Genomic DNA, 14,581 nt, shown 5'->3' with positions numbered 1-14,581 from the left:
AACAACATCATTGAAGGCTTTGAAGCATTATTTTCAATATGCTCATTCAAGATGCTTTCAACTACTCCTCTTTTAGCATCTTTTGTCCACTAATTTAAAATGTAATGGTTAGGTAATGAGTGCACCTTTTTCTTAATGAGAATTGTCAATTGATCCCTACAAAGGATGCCTACAAACTCAAACATGTGACATGAACAAGTTGTAGCTATTAATGAGCCAACAAATGTCACAATATATTCTGGTTTCTTTTTACTAAATTCATGCACTCTATATTTTGTTGGTCTCAATTAAATGTGCTATTCACCCCCCCCCCCCTCGAGCACATTTAATTGGGATCAACAAGTGGTATCTGTCACGACCTAATTTCACGGGTCATGACCGGCGCATGAGCTCAATGAGCATAGCTCACTAAGCCCAAGCAAGCCTATCCATTTACCTTTGCTTAACAAATTTATCATATCATGCATACACACACACCTTTTCCCGAGTGTGAACATAGCCAAAACACAATGGCATTATCGATAATAATATACATGCACTATACCAATCATGTATTTAGCAATTTACATTGCATACACATATTCACATTGTTAGATTGTATTCACAATACAAAAGGACCCATGACTTCCAACGGAGACATTTACAATAAAAGGGATTACTATCGAATGCCAGACACATACCCAGGAGATGCACTACGGGGACTCCCCGATCTAGGGTCCAACAGTCACCTGATCTGAAAACATGAATTTTTTTAAAACGTGAGTACAATACTCAGTGAGTGAACAAGAATGGAACAAGCATACCATAAGGAATATTTATCGAAATCATGATGCATTCATTTTCTCAAAACCATGCAATTGTTTTAGCTCCTTTAAACCCCTCATGTAAACCCCACATGAGTAAATCACTTTACAAAAACCCATGCTCAACTATGGTACCAAAGAAATGGGAAATATGGCAAAAACCCACAAGTTAGCAAAATGGATAGAAAGTTTCTCGCTGTAGCGAGAACCAGTTCTGGTGAAGGCCTTCAAACCCTAAAGTTTCTCGCTGCAGCGAAACAGAGCAACAAGAGAAAAGTTTCCCTTCACTCAACAAAAAAGGCCATCTTATTAAACCAACAAAATCAACATAAAACTCATGAAAATTCTCAAAGTGCAATGTATCAAATTTCACATATATGTCAACCATATATCACATTCATGAGTTTTCATTTCATAAGTCTAGATATGCATAATTAGATAGATAAACATCAATATCATCATAATCACACTCGGCTCATGTAAATCCCCCCACATCGTGCACATAGCCGGCACCATCATGTGCATCCCCCCACATCGTGCACAATCAGTGCCATCGTTACATCCCCCCACATCGTGCACAATCAGTGCCATCGTTACATCACGGGCACTATCATCATCCACCTCTCATGTCACCATAAAATCGGGCTCTGATACCAAGTTTGTCACTAAGGAGGGACATACCACTGAACCCCTTCACTACGGAGGCGACAAACTGTACCTATCAAAGCACTCATAGGGCGGCTCCACCTCTTTGGGTAGCCCTTTCCTTTATATGCCCCTGGGCGGAGAGCCACGCTTCGCCCTTGTTCACGCGTTAGAGTTCCCAGGGATCGAGTAAAACCCTTTGCTCTTATACAACTTAATTCTTCCCACATCGTGCACACACACGGTTACAGTCATTATACACAATATCATTCATCATGCACAACACACACACACACATATATATTTATATATATATATATATATATATATATATCATCATATTGCAATAATGCATGAATCCATAGCAATCACATATCACAACATCAAACCATTTAATAAAAGTTTGTTCCCAAGGTACATTTTCTAAGACAAGTTGGATAGAATCTTTCATATTCCCCAAAACAAGTTTGAAATGCAAGTCCACTCACCGGTATCGAAAATCCAGATTTCGGGTGCACTTGGACTAATAGTCCTCAGGCGCAATTCCTTTGCCTTTTCCGGACGTCTCACTACCTTGACAAATAACAAAGTCGAGGAATTTACTATATTATCCCTAAATTGATATAAACTAATTTAAATTACTAATGCTTGATATGTAAATGCAAAAATACGTCCGATTACCGCTTAATCGTGGTATCGATTAAATTCGACCGATCACCGATTAATTGGCGATTGTGTCCAAATCACCTCCAAATTAATCCATTTCTCCTCTAATACCTTAATTTACCACATACCATTTAAATAAAGCCAAATTCAGCATTAGAACCCTCACAGTTCCTTATAGAAAAATTTGGTCATTTGGTGCACTAGCACCGAAATTTTTTCTACATAACCGCTTCACTTAATTCATCTTTTTCGAAGCCATTTTCCTTGAAATAAAAACAATCCCCCATTGATATTCAGCCCTCATTGTTTGACCAACAAGGAACCCTAGAGAAATTGAATATTTCTTTTGTGTTTTTGTTCATAACCATGCTTAACTATCCCTAAACACTAACATAATCTAAAATCAAATTATTCCAACAACAATTCCTCTTCCATACCCATTTTTCATAATTGAATTCATCATGATAACTCAATATTCAACCATGGAAATCAAGAACAGAAGCATGGGTAAGCTAGGTATCAAGGAGAATTAAAGAAATTCTAATTTACCCAGCTTGTTTCCTTGATTTCTTTACTTTTTCTTTGAATTTCCACCTAAGTTTTCTTGTTTTTCCCTTTGTTCTTCCTTTGTTCTTGTTTCTGGTTGCCTAGGCCAAATATGGTGAGAGAATTGGGGATTTAATGGGCTGATTTCTATAGAAAATAATAAAATAATCAAGCATGTCACGTGTCACATGCTTATTGGCCCAATTTTTTTTAACTTTTTGACTTTTTCTTCTTAATTTTTCACCACAAATATTCTGGTATTTATCCAATCCTACCACAATTAAAATTCCTTGGTCTTGACAACTGCTAGGGTGAAAAATTTACCGATTTGCCCCCGAGACGAAAAAATTATGATTTTGCCCCTATACTCTGAAATGTACCAGAATCACATTATTTCTACTTTTCAACCTCAAATAACACTAATATTTATCAATATTAACCAAATGGGGCAAAAATCGTTTTATAAAAATTTCCGTTTAGTCCTCTAGTGACAAAATTACCATTTTACCCTTATACTCCAAAAATACCGAGAATCACAATTTTTCACTACTAAACATCATTTTATACTCCAATAATCATAATTATATTTCATATAATTATTCTTAGTCAAATGTGATCAAATCTTGGCTAAAAATCTCCATTTTATCATCAAATGGTAAAATGACCGTTTTGTCCCTAATCGATCAATTTTCCTGATGGACTCCAAACTGGACCTTGAACTCCGAATCACTATTCTAAGTCATTCTGTGGGTTTTAGAATTTTCAAATTCCTCTTAGAATTTCTATTTGAACTAGTTCAAGGTTCGATTTAACTTAGTTGTACCACTCGGTACAATACCGTCTTTTAATCGAGCTTGACAAGGTCTCACAGTATCAGAGCCAGTTCTTTGTTCTTAAGGTCTAACACCTTTTGGGAAGATCCAAATGGCTCTCCAAAAATCCATAGTTACTGAGGGACAATCAACAAACAGACTACCTCTGTTTGATTGCTCTAACTATCCTTATTGGAGCACTAGGATGTCAATATACATTAGAGCAATTGATTATGAAATGTGGGATATTATAACTGATGAACCCTTTATTCCCTCAACCTTAAATGTAGTAACTAATGAGATTATGCCTAAGCCAAGGTCTGAATGGACCAAGGCTGAAACTAAGAAAGTCCAAACAAATTTTAAGGCTATCAATACATTGCATTGTGCCTTGACTCCCACCGAATTCAACAAAGTATCAAGTTATACAACAGCTAAACAAGTGTGGAATAAACTTAGAATTATCCATGAAAGGACTTCTCAAGTCAAGGAGTCCAAGATGCCCTCTTGACCCATAATTATGAAATGTTTAAGATGGAGCCTGGTGAAGATATCACCAGCATGTTAGATAGATTCACAAATATCACAAACAAACTTAGTTAGCTAGGCAAACCAATACCCAAGCATGAGATTGTTAAAAGACTTCTTAGAAGTCTACCAAAAAATTGGAAGCGTAAAGTAACTGCAATTCGAGAAGCTAAGGACCTAAATGTTATTACTCTAGATGAGATTTGTGGTTCTCTCCTTACTCATGAGCTAGAACTTAAGGAAGAAGAAGATAAGAGGGAAGCAAAAGAAAAGAAAAAGAACATTGCACTAAAAGCTAGCATTCGTGAAGAAGAGCTGGAAGAGCTATCTTGTGATGATGATGAAAAGTTAGCACTGGTTGTAAGAAAATTCAGAAAGCTTATGGGCAAACGAAACCATAGATTGGCTAGAAAAGGGTTTAGAAAAGATCAAGGTTCTTCATGGAGAACTAGAAACAAAAATAACTCCAATAAAAATGATGAGCCGACCTACTTCGAATGCAAGAAGCCTGGACATTTCAAGTCCGAATGCCCAGTGCTGAAAGATGACACTCCAAAGAAAAACAAGAAATCAAAGAAGGCAATGGTGGCAGCTGCTTGGTCAGACAGTGACACATCAAGTTTTGAAAGTGAGGAAAAAAAAGCTTAAGAAAGAGTAAATCTATGGATGGCACAGAATGATGAAACCGAGGTATCCTCATCCCCTTGTGATATTTCTATTGATGATTTACAAGATGAGTATGAGTGCCTTTATGATGAATTTGAAAAACTCTTTTCAAAATACAAGATTTTAAAGAAAAAGACTGCATCTCTTGAAAATGATTTAGAAAAGATAAGAGAAGAGTTCAATTCTATTTTTGAGCAAAGAAATTTTCTGCAAGTTGAGTTAGAACACTCAAAAACAGATTTTGAAGTTTTAAAATTAGAGCTAGACAATAAGTCTGAAGCTTTGCAAAAAACACTTGATGAAAACACAGCTCTTAAAAGTTTAAAAAATGAAATGTCAAAAAGAAATGCATACTATAAGAAAAATTCTACTAATGCATCATCTAGGTGTTACATTTGCAATAAAATTGGCCATTTATCTTATGAGTGTAATAGAAAAAGAAATGTGCAGAAAATAAAAAAAATATGGGTTCCAAAAGGATCCTATGTTGCTACTAACAATCAAGGACCCATCAAAGAATGGGTACCTATAAAGAAAAATTGAAATTCTGTTTTGTAGGTTGAGCTGCACTTAAAGGAGACATATTCAAGGGCTCAACTTAAGAAGAATTAGCTTTGGTATATGGACAGTGGCTGCTCAAGACACATGACAGGAGATGAAATGTTATTTGCTAAGCTGGACAAAAGAAAGGGAGGAACCATATCCTTTGGTGATGATTCAAAAGGTAGAATCCATGGTATAGGAACGGTTGGTAAGAACTCTCAAACTCAAATTAGTCATGTGTTATTAGTTAAAGGCTTAAAACATAATTTGTTGAGCATTAATCAATTGTGTGATAAAGGATTTAAAGTATGCTTTGATTCAAATAAGTGTGAAGTAATAGATATAAGCACAAATAAAGTCTCATTTATAGAAAGAAGATTAAAGAATATGTATGTTGTATTTCTTGAGGATCTTGAAATGAATTGTGAAATGTGTTTAGTGGCAAATGTTGAAAATGATAATTGGTTATGGCATAGGAGACTAGGACATATAAGCATGCATACTATGTCAAAATTAATCAAGAAAAATCTAGTTGTTGGACTGCCAGATATAAAATTTGAAAATGATAAAATATGTGATGCTTGCCAACTAGGAGAACATGTTAGAACATCCTTTAAGACTAAGAAGATTGTGTCAACAACTAGACCTCTTGAATTGCTGCACATTGATCTATTTGGTCCAATAAGTAGTCTAGGAGGAAAATGTTATGGCTTTGTGATAGTTGATGACTACTCTAGGTTCACTTGGGTTTATTTTCTTGCTCATAAGAGTGATGCTTTACCAGCATTTCTAAGTCATTGTAGGATAGTTGAGAATGAAAAAAGACTAGCCATAGTTAGTATTAGGAGTGATCATGGAGGAGAATTGGAAAGTGATGAATTTGAGAAATTTTGTAATGAAAAAGGGTTGGATTATAATTTTTCTGTACCTAGAACACCCCAGCAAAATGGAGTTGTAGAGAGAAAAAACCGAATGTTAAAAGAAATGGCTAGAACTATGCTATGTGAAAATAACCTACCAAAATATTTTTGGGCTTAGGCAGTGAACACAACAGCGTATATACTTGATAGAGTCTCCATTAAAGCCTTGATATCAAAGACTCCATATGAACTTTACAAAGGTAGGAAACCAAATATCTCTCATCTTAGAAGCTTTGACTGTAAGTGTTTTGTATTGAACAATGGTAAACAGCCTTTAGGAAAGTTTGATGCAAAGAGTGATGAAGCTATATTTTTAAGATATGCATTAAACTCAAAGGCTTATAGAGTTTTCAACAAAAGAACTTCAACTGTTGAATAATCAATCCATGTAGTTTTTTATGAGTCCAATGTCTTACAAAAGGAAATTCATGTTGATGATGATGATGTAGAGATCCTAGAAAAGCAAATGGAAGAAATGAACTTAGAGAACAATAAGAATAATGAAAAAAGCTCACCTAGAAGAGAAAATGAAACTCCACCTCTAGAAAATTTGCAAAGAACAGAAATTCAGCATAGTGATCTTCCAAGGAGTTGGAGATATGCAAAAGACCATCCACAATAACAAATCATAGGTGACATTTCTTAAGAAGTTAAGACTAGGAGAGCAACAAGAGAGACTTGTGAGTTTTTAACTTTCATATCTTAAATTGAGCCTAAGACATTTGAGGAAGCAGAAAAAGAGGAAAGCTGGATATTGGCCATGCAAGAGGAACTTGATCAATTCAAAAGAAATGGTGTATGGTCATTAGTCTCTAGGCCTTTAAACCACCCTATTGTTGGAACAAAATGGATGTTTAGAAATAAGGTAGATGAGCAAGGAAATGTAGTTTGAAATAAAGCTAGGTTAGTAGCCCAAGGATACAACCAAGAGGAATAAATTGACTATGATGAAACCTTTGCAACGGTTGCTAGGATTGAAGCCATAAGGTTGTTGCTTGCTTTTGCATGCTTTTTGAATTTTAAATTGTACCAAATGGATGTAAAGAGTGCATTTTTAAATGGATTTATTCAAGAGGAAATGTATGTTGAACAACCACTAGGATTTGAAGACTTTGAAAAATCAGATCATGTTTTCAAACTTCATAAAGCCTTGTATGGATTGAAACAAGCTCCTAGAGATTGGTATGAGAGGCTTTCAAAATTTCTGGTTGAAAAAGGTTATGTTAGAGATACTATTGATACTACATTGTTTATTAAAAGATATTTAAAGGATTTAATTGTTGTTCAAATTTATGTGGATGACATTGTGTTTGGTGCAACTAATGAGGCTTTATGCAAGAACTTTGCTAAAGAAATGCAGGGTGAATTTGAGATGAGCATGATGGGTAAGCTGAAGTACTTTTTTGGCCTTTAATCAAGCAAAGTGAGAAAGGAATCTTCATCAACCAAGAAAGATACACTCAAGACATGCTCAAGAAGTTTGATATGCTAAAGCAAAAATCAATTTGTATACCAATGAGTTCATCCACCAGACTTGACTTAGATGAAAAAGGAAAGGATGTTGATCAAAAGCTCTATAGAGGTATGATCGGATCATTACTTTACTTAACAGCAAGCAGACCAGATATTCAGTTTAGTGCGTGTTTGTGTGCTAGATTTCAATCGCAACCTAAAGAATCACACTTAACTGCTGTTAAGAGGATTTTTAAATACCTCTTAGAAACACAAACCTTAAGAACATGATATTCTAGAGAATCATTATTTAATCTTGTAGGCTATTCGGATGTAGACTTTGCAGGAAGCAAAATTGATAGAAAAAGTACTAGTGGAACATGCCAATTTCTAGGAAGTATGCTAGTATCCTGGTCAAGTAAGAAATAGAATTTAGTAGCTTTATCCACAACTGAAGCAGAATATGTTTCTCTAGGCAACTGCTATGCACAAATTTTGTGAATTAAACAACAATTAAAGGGCTATGGAATAACAGTACATAATGTACCGATATATTGTGATAATACAAGTGCAATCAATATATCAAAAAATCCTATGCAACATTCTAGGACTAAACACATTGAGATTAGGCACCATTTTGTTAGAGACCATGTAGTGAAGGGAGATGTTAAAATTGAGTTTGTGAATGCTTTGCATCAATTAGCTGACATCTTTACCAAACCTTTAAATGAAGATAAATTTTGTGAGATTAGAAGGAATTTAGGAATTATTAATATGTAGGAGTCGTAGGTAAAAGTTTTGACTCATACACATAAAACAGAAGACACTTAGTCGACTAAAGAAAATTTTAGTCAACTAAGAGCATTATGTTTCATTAAATAATAAGACTCAGTTAAGTTAAAGGCATGAGGAATAAAATAATAAGAAGAAATTGCCTACCGAGAAATAAAATAGAGAAGAAAAACCACCCAAACAAAAAATAAAATTATGAGATAATTTTTGAATTTTGAAGGGGGATTTACAAATTGCACTTAAATAGGGGAAGTCAGACAGTTTTTCTTTTGGAATTAAACTGCTATCAACCCATTTTCTTTACACTCTCTCTCTACTGAAACCAACGTCTGAAACCAAAACCCTCACCTCTCAACCTTTCGAAACCCTTAGTCCAAAATCCTCCAAACCAAATGATGAAATCAGGAAAATCTCAAGAACTTTTGGAGAAGAAGAAAGGAAAACGGCTAATGGAAGAAAGTCTGCAAGCTAAAGTATTGAAGAAAAAGAAGAGGATTGAGTCAGGATCTGTAAGCAAAGAATCTAAAAAATTGAAGATCCATAAATTTGAAAATAAGAAAGAAAAGGGCAAATTGCACAAGAAAGGTACTTCTTCATCTTTTAAATTCAAAAATAAAGTACATGAAAAAAGATTTAGGAAAATAGAGAATGCAACCATCATTTGTGGAAAATATATTGACTACGAAAGCTTTCGTGAAATGCCTAAAATCCTAACAAGTCTATCAGATTATTTTGAAGAGTTAAAATTGAAAGAGTTCAGCACATTTAGAAATCGATCATACAGTGCAAATTTAGTTAAAGAATTTTATTCGAGTATAGCTATTGACAAGGATGAATTGGAAGATCTTGATGATTACTCTGATGAGGGTCTGAATGTGTTTTTGAATAGGAAAGAATTCACTGTTATTGCTGCAGATTTAGGGGAACTTCTTAAAATAGAATGTAATGAGGGAGAATTTGAATTCCCTGAGAAATATGACCCCTCATCCCTGTGGGAAGTTATCACATGGAAGAAAGAAAAGTATTCCTCCAAGAGTAATGTCGGGCTGATCACAAGTCCTTAAATAAGGATTCTGCATTACTTTATTGTCGCCAATATTCATGGCAGGAGTGGAAGCTTAAGCTACATTACCCTCCAAGATTTATGGCTAATGGAACATGCTTTTAGTGGTGTTGCACTTAATCTGGGAAGGTTTATGATTGAAAGAATGAGGGGAACATGCAGACTGGAGAAGATAAACTTGCCTTATGGAAATATCATCACTTCTCTAGTGTAAGAGAAAGGAATTTGGAGTTCAAGATATGAGGCAAACAAGGTCAAAATCAGAGACCAAGCCATTTATTTAGGAAGCTTGCCTAAAATGGGGTACAAACTCGATGGAGAAAGATACATTAAAACCCCCAAAGCTGGTCTAGGAAAAGAATCCTCCTTACCTGCTCAACCAGAAGCAGACCATCTCAATTCTCAAATGAAGTAATTTTTAATCTGTTAATGAGAATTGATGGGAAGCTCACAGCTCAAGGAGCAAGAATTTAGAAAATTGAAGAAAAGTTAACAGAAATGGAAAGCAAAATGAAAGGAAAAGAAAAAATGCCATCTGAATCAGTTGCTGCAAATAGCTCTACAACTCCTAGTTTGGCTCCAACAGGACAGGAAGTTGAGGTGCAAGCTGAAGGTCATGAACCTAAGGTAGAACAACTGAGAAAAACCCCCTCACTTGAGCCTCAAGACAAAGAAGAATCAGTACAAGGAACCGAGAAGCTTGGATCACTTAATGAAACCTCAACCAAAACCTCAACCATATTCTCCACATTCTGAAGAGGTTTCAATCATCGGACTTTTCCATCAAATGGTTTAAGAGGAGCAAGCTAAGAAAGAGGTAGCTAAGGCAAAAGCTTAGCAAACAGCATCTGCATCAACTCCTACTACAAAAGGGAAACTTGGAAAAGAAAAAGCAAAAACCACTACTGCTCCCCAAGTCAAGTTCAAACCACTTGGCATGGGCAAGAAAACAATGGCAACTAAAACAAAGTTCATCAAAAGAAGGAAATCATTCAGATTGGTTGAGAAAGCCAAGCCAGCACCAATCTCCTTTCCTCTAAACCCTCTTAAAATTTCATCCCCTGAACAGTCCCTTGAAAAATCACCACCTCAACCCTCTCCTCAACCCCTCAATTTCAAGTACTATACTGATGATGAATCCTCTCCCTCATCCTCCACTCAAGATGATTAGGAATTGATGATAACAAAAAGGGGGAGAAGTATAGCAAGGACCTTAAGGGAGATAGGAAGTAGAAAATGTTTAGAGGCAATTTCAGACCATTAACTGTTATTTTGTGGTAATCTGTTAGGGGCAGTTTCGAAACATTAACTGTTATTTTGTGGTAATCTGCTATTTGTGCCATGTTGGCAATTGAACACTTAAATTTAACCTTGTTGTTTATGCTTTTATGTGTGAAATGGGATGCTAATATGTTTATGTTACTTGGTTGTTGATAATTAAATATCTGATGATGTCTTACTATCTCTGGTATTTTAACTGCTGTTGATAAAAATTTGGTGTTATATTGATATTGGGATAGAATGCTGATGCTTGATTGTCATTATGACATTGTGAATGAATTGTGTTTGTGAATACATATGGATGCTGAGTATATTATAGCTAATGAATAATTAATGGAAAAGATAAAATCTGGTAACAATATATTGTTAACAGACACTGGTGAAATAAAGATTAAAATCTGTCAACATTCACCTACTATAAATCACTTTATATTTCTGGATATATACATACTTTGAATGAATAATGTCATTTTCTATATGACATGAATAAAATTTGCTGGAATGAATAAGCAAAATATGCACACAGTAAAGGGGAGCACACATTTAGGGGGAGCAATCTTCATTTTCTGCAGGATTAAAAAGAATAAAAAGACACTGTGTTGTTAATCAAGGAATATTTTGTCATCATCAAAAAGGGATAGATTATTAGCTCCATTAGTTTTTGATGATAATAAAACATTTCAATTCATTTGTGTCTAATATCCTTAATTGAGTGTGCAGGACAAGATTAGTATGCTAATGACAAAATTATATGCAAATAAATGATTAATCATTAATATGCATATATCAAAGAGCATAAAAATAAGGAAGTCACAATTGATCAACAAGATAGAAGCTCCTTAGTCGATTAATGAAGAGTTAGTCAGCTAAGATTTAAATCAAAGATTAATGGGTTGAAGAGTATCGAGAAACAGAATCAACTTAGTCGACCAAGGAATAAGTTAGTCGATAAGTGCACACTGCCAAAACTGCCAGAAACTAGAAACAGAAGATAGAGACGACTTAGTCGACTAAGATATCGGTTAGTCGACTAAGAGCATTCTGCCTGCAATTTTGAAGTCTGCGCTAAAAGATAAATTAATGGCTAGAATCAATTTCCAACTATTTCCAACGGCAAAAAACTATCAAACTGCCATCAGAGTTGTTTCTTCAAGTATAAATGAGGGGTCTAACGGATAGAAAAAAGAGAAGGCTTCCAAGTAAAAAGAGCTCAAAAATCAGCAAAAATCTCTCTACACTTTATTGCACTCATCGCCCATCTTAGTAATTATGTTTTACACTTCAACTTGTACCACTTAGATCAACTTTGTGATCATAAGTACACTTCTATTTCATTTCTTTTTATGTTCTTAGAGTGAAAAGGTCACTTTAAGGGGTTCAATCAAGCTAGGATTGCTTGTTTAAATAAAGATTTTAACTTAGCCTTGCAAAGTTAGGTGTTAGGTTATAGTTGAGCTCGGGAAAAACTATTGTGAAAGGTTTTAGCTGAGCTTGGTAAAAGCCATTGTAAAGCTTGGTGAAAGCTTGTGAATTTCACTAGTTCTTAGTGGATTGGCTAGAAAATCCTTGGTTGGATAATCAAGGTAGTGGATGTAGGTCTTGGACGGAACCATTCTAAATTTCGCTGTCTTGTTTGCTTTGTTTTTGTTTTATTTTCATTCTTTCTTTTATCTTGCATTTGTCTACACTTAGAGACTATTTTTGAAAGAGCCAAATTGTGCTATTCACTCCCCCTCTAGCACATTTAATTGAGACCAACATATTTGTATACATCATCATTTGCAATGATCTTTTCAGCAACATACTATTAAACATAAATCAACTCATCTTGAAATTTTCTGAACATTTTTCTTATGTATGTGTTTGAAGCTTCTTTCTCCATTAAATACAATGTCTTCAAAATTGGCTTTGAATTCATTATTTTGTAACTTTTTTCCTTTTCTTTATTGTATCTTGCATCAAAGGCCTTCTCATAATGAATCACAAACTTACTCATTGATGTGCTCGAATTGACATAATATTTGAAATACTTGTTCATACTTTCATTTCTCTGAGTAGTAGACATTTTAGCACAGAAGCTACTCTGCACATAAGCAAGAATCCATTTTTCTCGAATAACGTACAACTTCTTTAACCAATTATTTTCCTATAAATTGTACTTTTTAATTATCTTCATCTATTCTGATTCAAACTCATCTGGAATTGATGCATAATGAATCTGGAACTAATGTATAATGAATACATTAAAAAATTCTATTCTTGAAATTGTCAAATTGGTGGTAAACGTGACTGAGATTTTCTGAAAGCTTTTTTCAATGTACTACATGTAGTAACGATATATAGTATTCAACAAAACCTTTGCAATTGCATTAATTATGGCAGTACCTTGATCTATAATAATTGTTATTAGAGGATGTCCAAACATTGCTTCTAACTAAGTATTTAATAACCAAACAAATGTGTTTTTTGTCTTATCCCATAATAAAGCACAACCGAATAAAATGGATTGGTGGTGGTGATTAACTCTAGTAAAAGGAACAAATGGCATTTTATACTTGTTTGTCAAACAGGTTGGATCAAAAGCCACAACATCACCAAAATACTTATAAGCCACTCTCGACCTAGAATCAACCCAAAAACAATTCGCTAGTTGACCTTTCACATCCATTTGTATTGCATAAAAAAATCCTAGATTCTTGGACTGACATTCTTTAAAGTAAGTAAACATTAACTGTGCATCTGCCTTATCAAGCTATTTTTTTCTTCTATTACTTAAATAATTTGGAACATTATGCTTAGTTAAACCAACCATATCAATGTCGTTCGATTCATTAGCTAAAATAGACATGACTTTACTAAGATGAATTCCTTAATAATCAAGCACATCAATCAAATTTTGTTGAGTTTTTATCCTTTTTCTATGAATACGTAAAAATTGATCACTTTTTAGAGTAAAAAGCTCATGAATATGATCTCTTATGAATTTAGAAATTAACCATTTCTCTTCAACTTTCTTGGACACATAAACATTGGCTTTGTATCTAACTCTTGTCTCGTTAGGTGGTGCTTGAATTCTATCTTCTCTCTTAAGATATTGTTTTGCATGATAACCTTCTTTCAAACAAACAAATTCTTGTATGGTGATCACTTGAGTTTTTTGAGATTTTGTTATGCGATGTTTACAAATTCCAAATCCTTTACGCTTAACATATTTTGTATAGTACTGTAAAGCCTCTTCCAATGATTGAAACTCCATTACAACTAATGGCTTTAAAAACTCTTGATTATTGAATCTCTCATTCTCATGTACATCATGATTCTTCCCACTCAAATCTAATATATTTTCACAATCATAATCTTAATCAATCCCATCAACATTGAACCCTTCATTAGCATGAGTTGTTATTATGAACTTGTCAAAAAAATTTAAGATTATATTTTAAGTAAAATTAAACCCAATCTCCACTAAGAACCACAAGTTCGTTCCATGTTCAAAAATTCTAGTCTAAACTTTATAAGTTCTCTAAAAGTTAAAATAAGAATTTCTTGAAAGAACATGCTTGCATAGTTTAAACAAAATTCCAAGACTAAAATGTTAACAAATTCAAATGCAATTTAATGTCTAACTTAAACTATTGGTGAAAAACAAAGCCATTTTAAATTCCATAAACATGATCAACTCTATAATATTTATATCAAAACAAATCCATTTTGAATTTTTATTTTAACTAAATTAATCTATAATTTTTATCTTTCCTGAGTCTTCTTTATAGCTGATAGAAATTGTGCTTTAAATTGGCAAGGTTAATTGAAGAAGACAATGGATATTTTGTTTTGGAAGTCATTGGCTATCTAAATTACATT

The 14,581-nt window shown here is 34.0% G+C and overlaps 1 pseudogene; it reads right to left on the bottom strand.

The window, feature by feature from the left end:
- Positions 1-12,524: 12,524 nt before the first annotated feature.
- LOC148760916 (protein FAR1-RELATED SEQUENCE 5 pseudogene) lies at positions 12,525-13,265 on the bottom strand (annotated as a pseudogene).
- Between the last annotated feature and the right edge of the window lie 1,316 nt (positions 13,266-14,581).

This window comes from Theobroma cacao, chromosome 9, assembly GCF_053813885.1.
Source record: "Theobroma cacao isolate CCN51 chromosome 9, ASM5381388v1, whole genome shotgun sequence".
NCBI lineage: Eukaryota > Viridiplantae > Streptophyta > Magnoliopsida > Malvales > Malvaceae > Theobroma > Theobroma cacao.
The sequence above is the reverse complement of the archived record's forward strand: the minus strand, read 5'-3'. Positions and strand labels throughout refer to the sequence as shown.